We start from the raw sequence: 17,418 nt of genomic DNA, 5'->3' as shown, positions 1-17,418 counted from the left end.
ATTCCGCCGCATGGGCACGTCGCTGCCGACGGATCGGATTTACCATGGAGTTTCTCAGGCGCTGATTTATAAATGTCAACAGTGACGTTATCGTTAAATTAGATGGAAAATGTGAAGTCGTAATAGTGCGGGAATGTGCGCACTGAAAAACCAACGCGACATAAAAATGACGAGGACATGAAGCAAGCAGAAAGCTTAGATTGATCTGCAGACGTGTCGTGGATTCCGCCGGCGTACGCACTTGAACAGTTTGATTAGCCGCTTGGCAAACAGTTGAAAGCACGCTTAGAACAAGTTTTTCCAACACAAAACGGAAGAAAAAATAAGAAACATTGGCGCATCGGGCGGAAAAGAGGCCAATCAAAAGCCGCAAAACAAGAACAAGCAAGAGTTCATGAGCCGGCTTGCTTTGCTTGGAAAATGTGCGCGTCGTTAAGGAAGGCTAAACGAACAATCAACCACAGCGCAAACGAGCCGAAAGAAATTCTAATAAAGTTTCGATCAAATAGGATGCGATGGGTAAATAAAACATTTCTAAAACACACATATGAATGGACCGAACTCGACCAAACAGCAGCCACAAATAATTGCCAAACTGCGCACAAATACTTAAACTTACAACAACTCAAACAAAAAAGGAGACAAGCAGCCGAGACGAGTTGCCTGAGCACCGGAAACGGAAGCATTGTGTTCTGCAGGCACGGCCAATCACCGCCGAGAGCGGCGGCTGCGTCACTACAAAATCAGGCAATCAAAATTAAACAGAAGTTTGAATGAGAAAGAAGAAAAAATGGAAAAATAGCAGCTGAAATCAAAACCAGACGTAAAGTTCGGTTGTCGAACAATAAAAATTGACAGCTCAAATGGCAATAGCAGCGTCGAAATGCGGAAACTTTGCCGACTGTTGTCTGTGTGGCATTAATACGCGCAGCGTATTTGCGTCTATATGGCTGTATCCTTAGGAAATGCAAAAGGCGGGCTTTGGAACTAATAATAAAATTGCTTGTGGCCATACTTTGAGCTTTCATATGTGAAAAGTCTCGTATTGTGCTTCAATTGTTTGAACAGTATCTAACCCAGCGTTGTTTAGGAGACGTTTGAAATTTTTTTGAAGGTTAGTTAGATTGATTTGAGGCTATCATTTATTTTTGCTTGGTTTCCAAAGTATAGGTGTTTTGACAATAGTAGACATAGGTCCGTCTTAATTAAAGCTAACTAGATCTATCCCAAAAAGTATACTTTATTAAGAAAAGTTATATTTAAGGGCTGCTTCAGACCTTCAGAAAATATCGACTGCTCAAATTGTGAAGATAAGTAGCCAATCACAGAAACAATAAGATCCTTGTATGGAAGGCATTCTCCGGAATAGTCTTGTGAGCCGAAGTGCAAGCTGCTTGGATCCTCTCTGTCGTCTCAAAATGCTATTATTTCATCGGTCTTTTCAGGCAATTAAACAAAAAAAGTCTAGGGGCCAGATCTGGGCTGTAGGGCGGCTGCGGAAGCGGGAGGTTAGGTATCTGTTCACAAGAAAGGCCTTATGACCCGGGGCGTTGTCGTAGTGCAACTTCCACTCGGCTGCGTTGTCTTGTCGAAGCCGATTGACACTTCATTTGAGTCTCTTGAGGACTTCCACGTAAAACTTGGCATTGACGTTTTGCCCAGGAGGAACAAATTCATGGTGGACGATGATTTTGATGTCAAAAAACACAATGATCATCGTTCCCACTTTGGATTTGATCATTCATCACCGACTGACTTTCATTTGTTTCCAAAAAATCAGCTGATTCAGCCAATTTTTTGTTCTTTTTTCGTCAACATTCAAAATCTCAACCCATATTCATTGTTATTGTTGGGTTTTGATACAAAAATCTGCTAAGCTTTGCGACCATACACGTAAATACGCTTCTTCGCATCTATTTGAGAAAACAATAAAAACCTTTTTAAGTCGCCAGCACTCGGAAACGGCATTTGCCTGTGGCCACTGAATGGCTGGTGGAGTTTTCGGCGGTGATTGGAATCCTGTGGCGCACCAAACACAGTAACAAGCTTTATTTGCGGTCAGCGTTGAAACAGAAAAAAAATTCCAATATTGCACAATTGAATGGCAATTGTAATAACGCCTGTTTGTGATTGTAAAAGGAAATTTTCGCATTCTCGCCGCTTGTTATGCCGTGAATATTGGATTTCCATTGTCAGCTGCTGCCTGAAAGACGCAACTGCTGGGAAGTGTAGGAAAAATTCAAAAAAATATTTTTTTTTAATAGAAAACGGACTATTTTTTTTACAATTTTTATTGCTCTAAGGCAAGTACTCAACAGTGACAATAACTGTAGAATCGCGTTGTTGGCGGAGAGTGTGCTAAAAAAAGGTAATTCGGCGCATAAAATGGTGTATCGGTTTCAATTTCGTTTATATGACACGCGCAGTTACGCTAACGCCCAAAACTGATAGTGGCGGGAAATTGAATTTTAGTATACTACTTTAAGCAGCTAAGCAAATATAATATTTTATGCCAAAAAAGAGTCAATTTTCTAAAAAAAATATTCCTTAAATAAAAACTAAACGCTTTCTCCTCAACAAAGTTGTGCTACAACACCATTTACACCTGAACCGCCGCTCTGTGGCAGTAAAGTGGGATCTAAAAAAAGAAAAATAAAAGAACTTGCCGCTAGAAAATCGCTTAGAATCAAACTAATGAAGTGTGCCAACGACAAATGAACGAAAATATCAAAAAGTATTCAAATAAAAAGTAACCTAGGCTGCATACATCACGTTGCCATACCGAAAAAACGCCACACAAACAAAATTAAATCTATCAAAAAAGCCATAAAAATCACTTTAACAATGTCATAAAATCGCTGTGTAGGCAAACAAAAACAAAACCAAGTGGTGACAAAGCAGCAAATTTACGACAGAAATCCAAAGGCACGCACAGAAGCTACGGCAACAACGGCGAGAGTGCGAACACACAGTGTAGACACAGCGGAAGAGCAGCACAGCGGCGTGCTCGGACCAGTTGCAAGTATTTTTATGGCATACTATAAATTGCTTTCTAAATAGACTATAAAAACGTTTTAACAAATGAAAATATTGAATCGAATTCCAATGTGGACGAAACGTGCTCGTCGGCAAAGCAGCAAGGCGTGGTGGGGCAGTTTGAAAAAGAGTAAAAAAAAAAAAGATGGTGCTTTAATACAATGTATAAAGTTGCTAGTGTTGGTAATTATAGATTTTGTTTTTTTTTTTTAATTTGGTTGAAGTAAAAAACTCTCGAGGTCACGTGCTATTTTCTACGAAAGCTATGCCAGAAAAGTCAGGATCCTGAGATGAGGAGATTAGAGAAATCAAATTAATGTGTACTTTGAGTCCAGCACTCGGATTTTAAACACAACCATCACGATACTCCTCGAGGAGCCAGTCCGCATGAGCAGGTTGGAGCAGGCTCCCCGTGGTACCAGAATAAAATCCCGGGTCACACCTCCTAGTCGCAACTACTACCAGTTGAGCTCTCCATACTGCTCTGGACTGGTGACCACGGATTGGATACCATCAGTTAAGTGTCTCTGATGCAAAAATACACTCCTACAAGGACATATTTGTTGATATTCTCCCTAATTCTTTACATGAAACCATGCATTTTCTATACCACGTCCAATCCTGAACCCATACTATCTATTCGACCACTTACCCCTCGTTGGCTCCTGAAGCCGTTCCACCAACACTCTTTCCAGCACGTCACTAGTCAGTCATAACTTCGAAGTCGTAGATAATTTCGTTTATCTTGGAACCAGCATTAACACTCACAACAATCTCCCCCACTGAAAACATTTCGGCTCTGAGAGTGTTCGACGCAGTATCCGCCGGGAGAAGCAGAGAAAGAGGGAGTCCTCCACTTAGTTGGAAAATCCAGGCGGAGAAGGACCTGCCTACACTTGAAATCTCCAACGGGAACCAAACAGTGAAAGGAAGAACGACTTCCGCGCGGTTGTAAGCTGGCAATAATAGCGTAATCGGTGTCTTCGCGAATAAAGTAGGATAACCCCAGATTTAAATTTTTGATGTTTGTTGATTTTTCTTTATCGCTAAAACTACAATCAAATTGAAAAGAAAAAGAGCATTAATAAATATATTTAAAGATCTAAATATACTCCACAATAAGAAAACAAATTAAGAGCCGACTTGTTACGGTGTTAATCCTTTTCGTTTTACTCGTATATGCTTTACACCAGCATCTGCTTCAAGAAGTTGCGTTTGTCACGGAGTACATGCTATTAATATATCGTAAGAATGAACTGAATTCCACCAGTCTTGCCACCTGACCCTTATGCTTCAGCATGCCACACAATTGCAATTTAGAGCGTAAATTTTGATATTTGAAGTTGTCAGCGGTAATGCTCTCGGCTATGCGTACGCCAGTCATAAGTCTGCTGTAGCAGACAGCAAAAGCTAGTAGGGGCTGCCGTATAAGCAACTAGGGAGCCGTAAGTCAGCGCCATGGCGCTAATAATTCACGCCGCATAACCGCCACACTTTGTTGCTCAGCTTAGTTAAGCTGTCGGCGTTCACGAGCGGTGTGGCGCAACGGCGCTAGCTAATACGCATTTTCCCCCTTTAGCTTGAGCACACGTGCCACAGCTCGTGTGATTTGAGGTCTCATTGAGGCGTGTGCGATTGTGTCGCCTATGCATTGGCTGCAGACATGGCGGTGGCATGTTTTATTTAAGCATCATGATGCTGTGGAAAATTGTTTAGTTCTGCATTACGGTACATATGAAAATATTTTGAGGTGTTGTTTTTTAAGTAATTCTTGCAACTTCTTTCTTTCTGCGATTTGTTACATTTGGATATCCACTTTGGCGATGTATTTGATTGCTAGCGCTCTATCTCTTCACTATGAGTCCATAATTTAGCTAAAATTAGTTTGGCTTGGTCTTCAATACTTTATTATGACTAACTATTTTGCTTTAAGTCAAGGCGACAACGAATAGAGTTACTAATATTCATCTTTTGCTAAATATTCTTGGTCTTCTGACGGTCAGAAATACTAGTACTAAAACGAGCAAGTAGTTTCATTTTATTGAGCAAATAGAGCTTTAAGAAAGTTTAAGAAATGATTCCACTTGAAATTGAAAGATCAAATAAATCAGACGAAAATTTCTCTCAAACCGAAACCACATATGAAAATCCTATCCACCCACCAACAACTATGCAGTAAACTGTATGTAAAGAAGGGGTTCTTAAGAAACTTTCCAAATGACCTATGGATTGTTTGGTAAGCCGCTGAAAGCAATTTGTCTCAATATTATTTTCCTCTAGAAAAGAAACGTACTTCCTTTCAATTCTATGAATTTTAGTTACCTAAACATTAAGAATAGCTATTTATAGAAAATAAAGATTTAAATCTGTCATTTGTGGAACTTCGAACTATTCAAAAATCTTATAGAAATGGGCGTGGTCGGGTAGATCGTTCTAAAGTTCCGGAAATTGTTGGCTTCAGTTCCAATATGAAGGAAAAGTTATAGCTAAATAGCAACCTTTATGAACGGTAAGGTTAGTTAACTTTATATTAACCCGTAGTTTGTATCCAAAATAGTTTATCTACACATTTCCTTCAGTCTTCTCAATCTGCCAGCTCCATTATGTGGGCGAGTATCGCAACCAATCACTGACCAGTTAGAACTTTTATCTACAGTCTCTTCTATTGGGTGCCAATAGTACTAAACACTAAAAAGACTAAAAGTTATCAAGATCGGCCAAAGAGAAAACCTCTCAAGCAAACATGGATTGTTCAAATAAGAGAATTTGGGTTATAACTACTTCTATGGAGTTTTTAGTCCTCTTCTATGGATCCCGGTTGTTAACGACCTGCTTAAAAAACATCAACCCAAATAAAACCGAGGCGGTTTTATTCACTAGAAGATACAAGATGCCTAACTAAATATAAAATATCTAGGGCTCATCCTGTATAGAAAGCTTTCGTCGAATCCGAATATAGAAGAGAAAGCAAAAAATGCATCGATTGCTTTGTACTGCTGTAAAGTAGCCATTGGCAAAAGGTGGGGTTTCTCAGCGAAAGTCGTTCTCTGACTCTACGACACCATAGTCAATTACATTATGTTTTATGGAGTCTTTATGTGGTAGAGGGCTCCAGAAAAGACCACACTTGTTAAGAAAATCGAGAGCGTTCTACGGGCAGCGCTCATCAGCATGTGTGATGCAGTAAGATCCACTCCAACTATGGCACCTAACGCCGTCCTGCACATATTGCACGTGGTTATCGCCAATAGGTGTATGTCTGCAAAAATTGCCATCAAATGCAAAGAGTCTAGGTTACTAAAAGCACACGTGCCTGAACACTCCGAAATCCTCACTCACTTTGACTTCATACCGGATCACTTGAAACATGGAGTCGCCAAACCGAACTCTGTCGGCTCATTTTATGCTCATAAACCTGCGCGGGAGTTGTGGGTGGGAAGAAGGGTTATGGGATGAGTCAAAGCTTGGAGGGCTCATTGATGGAGGGGTCTACAGTCAGGAGCTCTTTATCAACTCCAGTTTCAGACTTACTGACTACTGACTGACTTTCTACCAGGCCGATGTTGCAGTCATTAAAGTAGCAGTAGATTTACTGCCCCGGAGTGTAGCCTCCTTCAAAGAAGTGGCCATCCACTCAAATAGCAGAGAAGCGAAACTAACCTTGAAGTCATTAACAGTGCGTTCAGAGCTGGTTAAAGAGTGCCTAACCTCGCTGTCAATAAAACCGAGTGTCTTTGTCATAAGATCGGTGTGAGTGCCAGGCCACAGCAGCGTCCACACTATGAGAAATTGTGTCGTCAAATCAAGTTATACTAATCAGTATTTTGCATTCGTGAAGGGTATTATAGTTGCTATGCAACCAAAGTTGACGTTCTTCCTTATTCTCCTTTCAACTCTACTTGCCACAAAACAAATTTTTATGAAATTAAAATTTATAACATAACGGCACTTACACATAATCATATTTGTAGACGCACATTTACGATCTTCTTTCTATTCATTTGGGGACATACCCTATTTGCGCATATGTGCAACACGGCTGCCGTACGCTCGCGTTGCACGTTCATAAACGCTCTTTGCCATACTCATGCACCACACCCAAAGCTCCCTAAGGCCGGAGTCGCGACAACGCTACTAAAGGATCCATTAATACAGAAAAAAAGAAAACGGAAAATAAAAGATAAAAAAGGAAAAACGAAAAATGTGAAAAAAGCAAATTGAAAGAAGCGCATGAGAAATAAGGCAAGCAAAGCGCTGCGCATGTAACGATGATGTGCTGGAATTCTTTTTATGTGCGCGTGCCATTGTTGCAGCAGCACTGCGTGCAACTATAAAAGTGCAATGCCATCAGCGCAGTATCAGCGCGCAATGACGCTGCGCGCCATAGCATTTATGTACAGTTATTTGCCACAAATAGTTAGACAGCGGCAGCAAAGTGTATTCACAAATAGACATAAGTACGTGTAGCAGACGCTTAAATGCGCTATTTCTGCCACATTATACATGCACTTAAGCACATACTACGTGGCAATGTGGCAGCAGCAACGGCTACCGGCGAGCGGGGAAGATAAAAACATTAAATGCATATCTGCTTATTGCATTGTATGTGCATGTGGCGATACGTGGCAGCAACATTTTTTGCACATGTTGCATGTTGCACAGTCATACATATGTGTATGTTTGTAGCGGTATTTAGTAGGCACACCTAAGGCAGCGTGCGCTTGCCACACACACACACACACAATAAACGCAGTCAACACGGTTGGCGCTCCCACACACGCCAGCCGGTGTTCTTGCCTGCGTCCATGTTGCACACATGCCATTTGCTGCGTTGCAAGCAAGCACTTTCATTGGCTTTCCTTGGGTGCCAGACTATTTTACTTACACATTTATGTTTTGTAATTTTCATCACTGCCGCATTTTGTGGCATTACGACGCCACCGTGTTGACAATGTTGCAACTTCCAAGTAACGCGCACATTCATCTCGCCACTCACATTCGCATTTATCGGTATTGTTCGTGCACTTATTCAATATTTTGCTTTGTTGCACTCGCTTGTTGTTCGCGTTGTTGCCAGTGTGGGTGTGTGCGCTTGTGCAATGAATTGGTTAAACATGTTGCAAGCATTTTCAATACACGCAACTTGCCGCAGACAGTTAATTTAAACTGATTTCATGTTGATAGCGAGAATATTGCAATGTCTGATTGCCGCTTGCCACGTTTGTCAGCGTGAAAGCATTTGTTATGATGACAGTGCTCGCACACAGGCACACATACACACTTGGACATAAAAGTGGCGCGCTTCGAGTGTGCGAAATTAATGCAGGAAATGCATTTAATATCTTACCGTTAGGAGTGTCTGCACTTTATGGCCGCAACTAATGTGGCGTTTTCTATTGAAATGGGTCACATGCGCGCTGATGCGGGTGCGTTTATGTACAGGGTGCGCCAATTGTACTTAGAAAATGTGTTTTGTATGGTGTGACCTAGGTAAATTAAGTTTAATGATTTAATAATTTTCTGTTTCAAATATAATAGAGGAGAAAAAAAGTTAAAAATAATAAAAAAAATGCTCTAGAAGCTTATCTAATGGAAATAAAAATAAACATATTCTCTACTTTTGTTCCATGCTGTTATAAATCTGATATAGATAATTGCGGGTGACCTCAGCAAGAATATAATCTAGTTCAATTCAGTGATCTGTAGAGCCAAATTGTTCCAAAAAAAAACCATTTGATGTGAAATAGCTATAAACTGGTCTTAAGTGTGGTAAATTTGAAGCCGCATGTGTGTAATAGAAATAATATTAACTAATCCCTTCGAATCTCTACGTATTTTTGGCACTAGATTTACTTTTCTTGATGAGAGCTCCTGAAGACTTCTTTCTGTAAACCTCTAAGATTTATCTTCACACTCCCGCGACATGTTGCTACAGAGTGTAATATGTTTATTCACCTAACGGTTATTTGTATCAGCTAATACTTACATATGTATAAATAATCAAGCTTATGAGACGAGTTGATCCGAGTGACTGTCTATCTATTCGTCTGTCCGTCTGTGTAAGATTAACTTGCTTACTTAGTAAGATATTGGAACTTGGAAGACGTGTTTTTTGCCACCTAAGGAGATTAGGTATTGCAAACGGATGAAAAGAGTCGTTGGGGTCCGTCACAGTAGCGTGATACACTTTTCAGCTAAAAATTAATTAAAAATCATAAATGATTTCATGAATATATCTTCCAAAACGTTTAATTCAAATCAATCAAACTCGCTGACAAGAAGTCTTTTTAGTATCTGCTGTGAAAATGATTAAAATCAGACAATAAACCACGGCCACTCTCAATACAACATTTATGCTCAAAACTACTCAAATAGCGATAACTCACGGAATAAGTGCGCCACAAGCAGTCACTTTCTCAACCAATATGGTATGGAAAGGCTTTGTAGGAACAGGTATACAAATTAAACAATAGGCATGGCACCGTTCACTTTGAGTTGAAATCCTATGTCTCAGAATCTTATTGATCGATCTCAATCAAATTTGATGCGTGAGGTAATCAAAATGTTCCTACGTAAGAAATCTTACTGAAATTGAGAAAAACTCTCTTATCTAAGTAATATGAATGATGAGAGAGCAATACCTTCCCTACTCCTCATATACTTAATATTCGTATTTTCAAACATTCGCTTGACTGTAAATCTTCTATATTGCTGAATCTGTGAGATTTTTTAATTTGTAACTTGCGAGATTATAAAATGTTTGCTTACAAGCGAACATAGCTCCACCTTACTTATTTTATTTTAATTTTTATTTTTTCTTTTGTTTTGTTATACTTTTTCCATTGATGTATGGCGATAAATATCCTGTAAACGCTTAACTTAATCGAAAAAATACCAAGATCACTTTTGTGTGACTGTAAATTTCCCATAAAATCTATTAAATTAGATTTATTGCAGTAGCTGGCTAGCCGCTAAATGTAGGGCGAAAGGACCTTCCCGTAACAATTAAGATATCATACTTACAGAGATTTTTTTAGAGGTGTCTAAGAACGTATTTTTCAGGGTTTTCCATTAAGAGTGATATGATTTCTTTAAAAAAAACACATATGCTAACTATTAAGGAAGCTCAAATATTTTTTTATTTAATGTGAAGTAGAATCGATACAAGTTTTTCTGCAGAAACGAATTCAATGAACCCAATTTTCGACTACTTTTTCCACTAAATCAAGTCGTATGCCATAGATAGCACGTTCAATATTGACTTCTAAAGCTTGAAGAGAGTCTGGTGTAACACTAAAGACCAATGACTTGTCACCAGCTTAATTTCGAATGAAGTATGGACCGGTAACTCCAACATACCAAAAACCACACGAAACTGTTAATTTATGTAAATGTAATGATTGTTCATAAATAATTTGTGGATTTTCTTCGCACCGGAATCGTTAGTGTTTTTTATTTACCGCACCACTTAGACGAAAGTGAGCCTCAGCGAAGAAGATGATTTTCTTAAAAACATCGTTATCGTTTTCTAGTCGTTGCAAGAGAAAATCAGCAAATTCACGCCATTTAAGATGGTCCAATGGCTTCATTTCTTGAGAGAGAACAATTTTGTATGGATGTAAGCCCAAATCCTTTCCCAAAATCCACCTGGATGTGCTTGGAGACAGTCGCAATTCTTGACAAAGGCTTAAAATCGACAAATTGCGGTCTTCAGCAAGACTTTTCTGAACGGCAGCAAAATTTTCATTTTTTAACGGTTCTTTGTTTTGTAGGAACTTCTACAGTATGTACAGAAAATGTGCGCTCGAAATTTGGAACTTTTTGACGGCACCGGTGGAATATTTTACGTCCATTAAATCGCAAAAGCGCACGAGAAGTTGCAATAGGAAAATGATTATTTTGATAATAAAATTTAATAATTTGTAAATGTTGTTCTTGCCTATATCTTTCCGAAATGAAATTGTAAACATTACTGAAAACATATCATCCGATCATTGGAAAACCCAGTATAAGTAGCCAGAGGAATATTTGTTCCATCTTTTCCCGAGTCGAATTGTAGAGTGGAGACTGCTCTGCCTAGTTCATCCACTCTTACTTCCGCTAATTGATAAAGGCATTATTTCACAATCCTCGATGAGACTCAAAGAGCCTATCTGTGAATATACATACAATATATTTCTTTTCGTAAGCGTTCTTTTCGTCAGTAAATGAAGAAGCCTTTCTTTCATTGCTGTGATCTCCGCTGGAAACATACAGTAGTGATCCGATCTCGGAAGGTGGTTCAGGGAACTAATTTTGCTGAAAAGACACCACCTTCCACTCTCATATTCAATTTGAACCCATCCGTTTAGATATTTATCATTTTAGTGCTATCATACACTACTATGAAAGCGAATACTATATTGGAGACCGAATTTTAGTTTAATTCCGAAGGAATTCGAAAATTCGTTCTACTGTATAGAAAAGATTACTTGGTAAATATCTTAGTATACCCCTTAGTACAACCTACTGATTAGGAAATTACCCTCTTTCTATGAGCTAATGAGGTCTCTAAGCCTTTAAACACTAGTCACTTGTTACAAGTCATTTTACACGTTTTTTACCTTTTCAAAGTCATACCGAAAGTCTCTCAAGCCAAAAATGTCGTCGTTATGCTCTTCTGCATTAATTACTTTCATAGTTGTGCAGAAACCATCAGCAACCCACACGAAATTCACGTTACACTGTTGTTGTTGTTGTTTTTGTGCTTGTTGTTGTTTCGTGAGTGTATTTCAAGCACAATAACTATGCTGACAGCATTTAAAGTGTTTCATCTCGAGAACTTGATACGCACAAAATGCTGCCGCTGACGACCTCCCACATTTTTGGCATAGTCGAACGAAGTACGCTATTTTAAGTGCGTTTGCAGGGATACAGGGTGGTACAAAAGTAAATATTAATTTTAAATAATATGTTTTGTTTCCTATTAATTGACGATTTTGGTCTTCTTTTGAAGCTGCGATTTCAAAAGAGATTTAGCCATAAATTATACTTAAGTTGAGGGGTTACAAGTCTTTAAGCATTGTATCTCAAAGACCTGTGCAAAATTTCATGAAGATTGGTTGAGTAGTACTCGAGACTTCATGCGAACCGACTTTGAAAACAAAATTTCGAGAAAAACGCGTTTAAAGACGTCGCACTTAGCCTAACAAGCCTTGAGCGCCCAATTTCTCAAGGATGTATCTCCAAAACTGTTACTCGGATCAACTTAAAAAGTTAGGACAATATTCTAGAGATGTTGTTGAATTTAATAAGACAATAAATGTAAACCCATGTAACCTCTTAACAAGTTCAGCCATTAATAGGGAAAACTACAGCAGTCTTGAAATTTAAGCCTCAATTTGTTGGAGGCATTGTCCAGTACCAGAAGAACCGCTTATACACTTATCTTCAAACAGTTTTCTCTTTATGGAGTTTTAAATTGTTTAAAGGTTGTAAATCTGATCATCAGAAGTTTTTGTCTCTTCGAAGAGCTTCGTCCATTGGCATGAAATAACTGAAAACTTACCGAGTAAACATTCCAGGCCTTCATTCTCCGTCGTTTCTAAAATACCACGCAAATATCTGCTTTCCTTTCATAAGCTGTATACAACCAACGCTCATCTCCGCCTATAACTTACCATATCTCACCTGCCACTTGTCGCGTCTGCACTTAGCCTGCTTCGCTGACACTCCAATGTTATTACGTCGTCTTGCTGCACTAAATGTCAGCCGCTTGACGCGAATCGCGGCGAACATGTGTCACGTACTGCTTAAATAAAATTGTGCAACATTCACTTGCACCAACGCTACTACATCTATTACTTACTATGTATCTTAGCTGCACTCCACTACGCCGAAGAAAGCCGAGAAGAGCCTAGCTGCCATTTGTGCGCTTGTAGCAATAACCTTGTAGCGTGTTGCATGTGGCATGCGCTTAAGTGCGCGTGGAAGCTATTTACGTTTCTGTCAAACAAACTGACAGGACTAAAGACTCAATGGCAGTTTACGGTTTAAAAGCTTGCTGCTTGAGGGTCTGTGGTTTAAAGCACCAACAATAATAGCAAGTGAAGCCACAAATACTTTAAAGTACGTGCTACTTGTAACTTTTTTGCTTGCCGCATAGTTCAGCGACTTATTGACTTCAGCTTCAAAAACAATCCAACTTAAGTATGCCGCCGCCTTGTTGCGGCAAGAAATCAGTTCAAGTGTGACTTGTAATCGAATTAAAAGAAGTGTAATATGCGCCAACACCAGCGTTCGTCTCGTAAAACGAGTGCAGCAAGCGCCATGGAATGAATAGTTAAGCGAAGTGGAGAGCGGGACAGAAAAGTAGAAATTTAATCAATACAGCAACTCATTCCCTCATGCAGATTCTCACACTAGAAGCCCGCTACGCCGCATCCCTGCTTCTTTTTCCTTTTCATGCCGTTTATTCCAACAAATTTTTCGCGCAACGTCGCCTTCTCAACTAACGTCTCCGGTTCTCCTTAATTTTTTTATTGCTTTTACTCATTTCAACTTCACTCTCTTGCAAAACGGCATCTGTGTTTTGCCTGCCATTGCACGAGTTAAAGTGTAATGATTTCATTTCATTTGCCGTACACACCCCAAAAGTCAAGGCGAGCCGGCCGGCATGTACAGCAGCCGTCTGCAGTGAGAACGGTAAATAAAAACGCGCGCTAGAGCAGCACGTCTTGCGCACCCATCATTAAAAATCAACGCGGCTGAATGCGTACTGGCTGCTGCCCGCGTCTTTCTTCGCAGCTCAACCGGCTAGACTGCCTGCCACTTCGTGTAGTTCGTTCGATCTCGTGCGCTCGATAAAAGCCAATTTGCTGTAGCGTCCGGTCGTCAACTTTAACTGTGCAACGTCTGCTTTATTTCGCCTGCACTCGACTTCCTGCTTGTTGTCTCCATGGGCCGGTGGTGCTGCTGCTGCGTCTACTTAATTCTTGCTTTGAGTTTTCTTCGAGTTAGTGTGGTTTTTTGCGACTTTCTTTGGCTCTCGACGGCTCTGCGAGTGTCGATGAAACCGCGATAAGGCGTGCACACTGAAATTGAGCTGCCGAGTTGAATTGCTTTCCTCGCATTGCTACGTGTTCGTAGCGTAGCTGTAAGTGCTATATCTTTTACTGCGGCTGCTTGAATATATGTAAGTGCATTAGGGTGGCAACTAATTACGAGAATAAGAATGAACATTAAGTTTCGAAAACCCCCGACAGCCAAACTTTTAGAATTATCATGTATTCTTTAAGCGGTAACAAACAAGAGGTCCTCTACAACAGTATTACCGGATTTCGTAGATATCCATCTTTGACTGTTTCTAAAAAAGTTCCAATATGAACTTCTTAAACCAAGATAGATCGCAGGAGATCTAGCGATCACTTTGCCCTCAGTAAGGCTAGCCTCTCATTGGTAGTGGGGCTCTTAACAGGCCACTGCCCTATAGGCATACATGCAGTAAGAATGGCAATCCTACCGGACACCGACTGCAGAAGTTGTTTGGAAAAAGATGCGGTAGAAACAAGCCAGCACTCACTTCCTTCCTGATTGACCTGCGTTTGGAAAGTCAAGACTTCGACACTTGGGGGCACATACCTTCAGAAATCCTACCGAACTGGCGGGTGTTGAAGCTAAGCACCTTTGTAAATTTGTATTGGCTACAAAGCGTTTTGCCGATCTGGAAGTTCGGACACGGGAGTTCATTTTTTCAATGGCTTTACAAACTACATTATCCGTCCACGTGCAATCTCTGATCAGCTATCTAACCTTACCCAAATTAACCCCTTACACAGGAAACTCTTCAATTGTCCTCAATCAAAAAGTTGGTATTAAAAATGATATTTGATCGCTTAGGCCACTATCTGAAATAGTGCACAAGATATGAATGTACCACCCTAATGTTCTTACAAAAAAACATTCGCAAAATGCGTCGCAGAACAGAAATCAAATTATGAAATTCACGACCGTGTCGGACACACAGATTAGAAAGAGATTAAGTTGAGATAATGAAATTGCTTACATGGATTGTGCGGTGAAGTGATGTTTGGTCCAGCCAGCCGGGAAATGAGATGAGTTGCAGACGCTTATATGATTAGGCGTGTAGATTTGTTAGCAGTCAGGAAAAGGCAGTTTAAATTCAATGGCATGGCAAACGATGATATTGACTAACCGACCGCGCTAATCGGCACAATGACAACGGGCTTGGCATTAAAGAACAAGCGGCGTACGAACGTTTGTCAACTGTTGGTGGAGAAACTTGCAGATTGAACTTGATTGCTGCATGAAGTGGGGTTTAATTTTATTGTTTTTTGTGAAAAGTTTTAGATTAAGATTTTTGGTTTAGACTTGATTTATTAATTTTTATTATAGTCTGATATTATATCTAAATTTCGTTCCTTAACCCCAATGTTTTATAAATTAACATTTATATAATAATATTTATTTCTTTTAATTACAGAGCGTTTAACATCGACTGCTAATTCACGTAGACTATAACTAAATCGTTAAGTACGCCAAGAGATATACCAAGCCTGTGGTAAGTTTGCTATATATTGATTGTAAATTTTTTACTTGTTTATTTTAGACATTTAATAAATACGGCAAAAATTAAAATGAATTCTCAAAATATTTTTTTTTTAAATTCGAAATTAGGAAACCGACTCACCAAATATCGGATTTTTTCTCAGAAATTTTAGTGAAAACTGCTTTATTAATAACTTTACTAGGAATAACTTACATTAAGAAAATGAGGAAGTTTCCTAAATGCTGCTTCCTTGTATTTAGGGTACCAAATAAATTTAATCAGAACTATTTTGCGAAACATGTTTTTGACGATTTCACATAATACACTTTAAGTCAGTCCCTGAAATATCTTGACATGTCAGTAATTAGCCTTTTCCTCCTCTCAACACTTCTCACTTCACTGCTAATACTTTTGAAAGCGGATCCACGAGAGTGTCGTAAATTGAAATTCTTCGTGATCGGCCAATGGAATGTTTGCTCCATCATCAACAATTAGGGGAATCGGGTTCACCATCTCCTGACGTTAAGCTTTTACTGTCACTAAGTAGGCTGGATACGTGTTCCCTCCATAATTTCAGTTTGCTGCAAGCATCAGTCACTAGATCACCTTTAGGGGTTCTGCAAGTGTATGCTCCGGTCTTGTTGACTGTTGAAATCTTATACTACAGGTAACTATATTGCAGGGACCGACGAAGTCGATCAGCTTAGACACATTTAGGAATGTTTCATCTTGAGGGCTGAATTTACCGACCGTTGTACCACATACGTAGGCTGCTATATATATTTCTAGACTAGGCAACACTAAGTGTTGCCAGGTGCAGTCTGACATTTCCACAACTATCACAACTTTCGACGTGGATTATCACGACAAGAGTGCATCGATTAACTAAAATCTTTGTATGGCTATGAAGCACCATCCTATATCACTGTGAAAAGCCGACGTTCGCTCAAAGACGAATTCCGTGAAGGTCGTCCAAAAACAGCCGTTGTGCCAGAAAACATCGATGCCGTACGTGAACTGATAATGCAAGACCGTCATGTAACACACCTTCAGATAGAGGCATGCCTATGCATTTCTCCCAACAGCATACATTCGATATTGCATGAACACCTGGCCGTAAAAAAGGTTTGTTCTCGTTGGGTCCCGCACAATTTGACAATCGATCAAAAAAGGCTCGTGTGGATTGGTGTAAAGAAATGCTGAAAAAATACTATCGCGGTGCTTCAAAAGACGTTTATAAGATCGTCACAGGTGACGAATCGTGGATCATTGCGTATGAGCCCAAAACAAAACAGCAATCGACCATGTGTGTCTTCCAAGACGAGCCAAATCCAAGGAAAAAAAAACCATTTTCGTTGTTAACTATTCCTATTTTCATTATTTGGCCAAAAATATATATAGCAGCCCTCGTATATAATAGATGAGCTCTAAGCGCTCTTAGAAGACATCGTTGGTCACAAAGTCCTTCTCTTAGGTTGGGGCGTGGGCACAAATTAACGATATGTCGAAGAGCTTCGCTTTGATGCGGATTGTGCTTAGACGTTCATCCACGGCGGTGAATGCCAGGACACGGGAACGGAGTCTCTCTCCCACTACGAATCCCACACCGATTCCGCCGTGCTCCATCATATGTCCACTGTATTAAATACAACAGGGGCCAACTCGTCTCAGTTTTTGTCGCGTCCATCGCACTTCTTAGAAGACGGTGATGTCAACCTTTACTCTTACGAGGACAACAACCAGCGGGGCAGCAGCACTTTCCCGATTGAGAGACCGAACTTTCCAGCTGCATGCCCTCAAATAGTAATCCTTAATGAATTTACAGTGGTCGTCTT

At 39.8% G+C, this 17,418-nt stretch overlaps 2 protein-coding genes across 2 annotated transcripts in view; one reads left to right on the top strand and one right to left on the bottom strand.

The window, feature by feature from the left end:
* The window catches only part of LOC125777285 (peptidoglycan-recognition protein LF-like), a 578,030-nt gene that overhangs the window by 347,492 nt on the left and 213,120 nt on the right, over positions 1 to 17,418 (bottom strand). The window lies entirely within an intron of this gene.
* LOC105232953 (uncharacterized) overlaps positions 1 to 17,418 on the top strand; it is a 288,757-nt gene that overhangs the window by 206,541 nt on the left and 64,798 nt on the right. Inside the window, exon 2 of the mRNA XM_049452549.1 lies at positions 15,518 to 15,595. The gene's annotated coding sequence lies outside the window, so the exon portion shown is untranslated. The remainder of the gene's footprint in view (positions 1 to 15,517; positions 15,596 to 17,418) is intronic.

This window comes from Bactrocera dorsalis, chromosome 3 (assembly GCF_023373825.1).
Source record: "Bactrocera dorsalis isolate Fly_Bdor chromosome 3, ASM2337382v1, whole genome shotgun sequence".
NCBI classification, from domain to species: Eukaryota; Metazoa; Arthropoda; class Insecta; order Diptera; family Tephritidae; genus Bactrocera; species Bactrocera dorsalis.
Note: the sequence above shows the minus strand (reverse complement) of the source record. Positions and strands in the feature narration are given on the sequence as shown.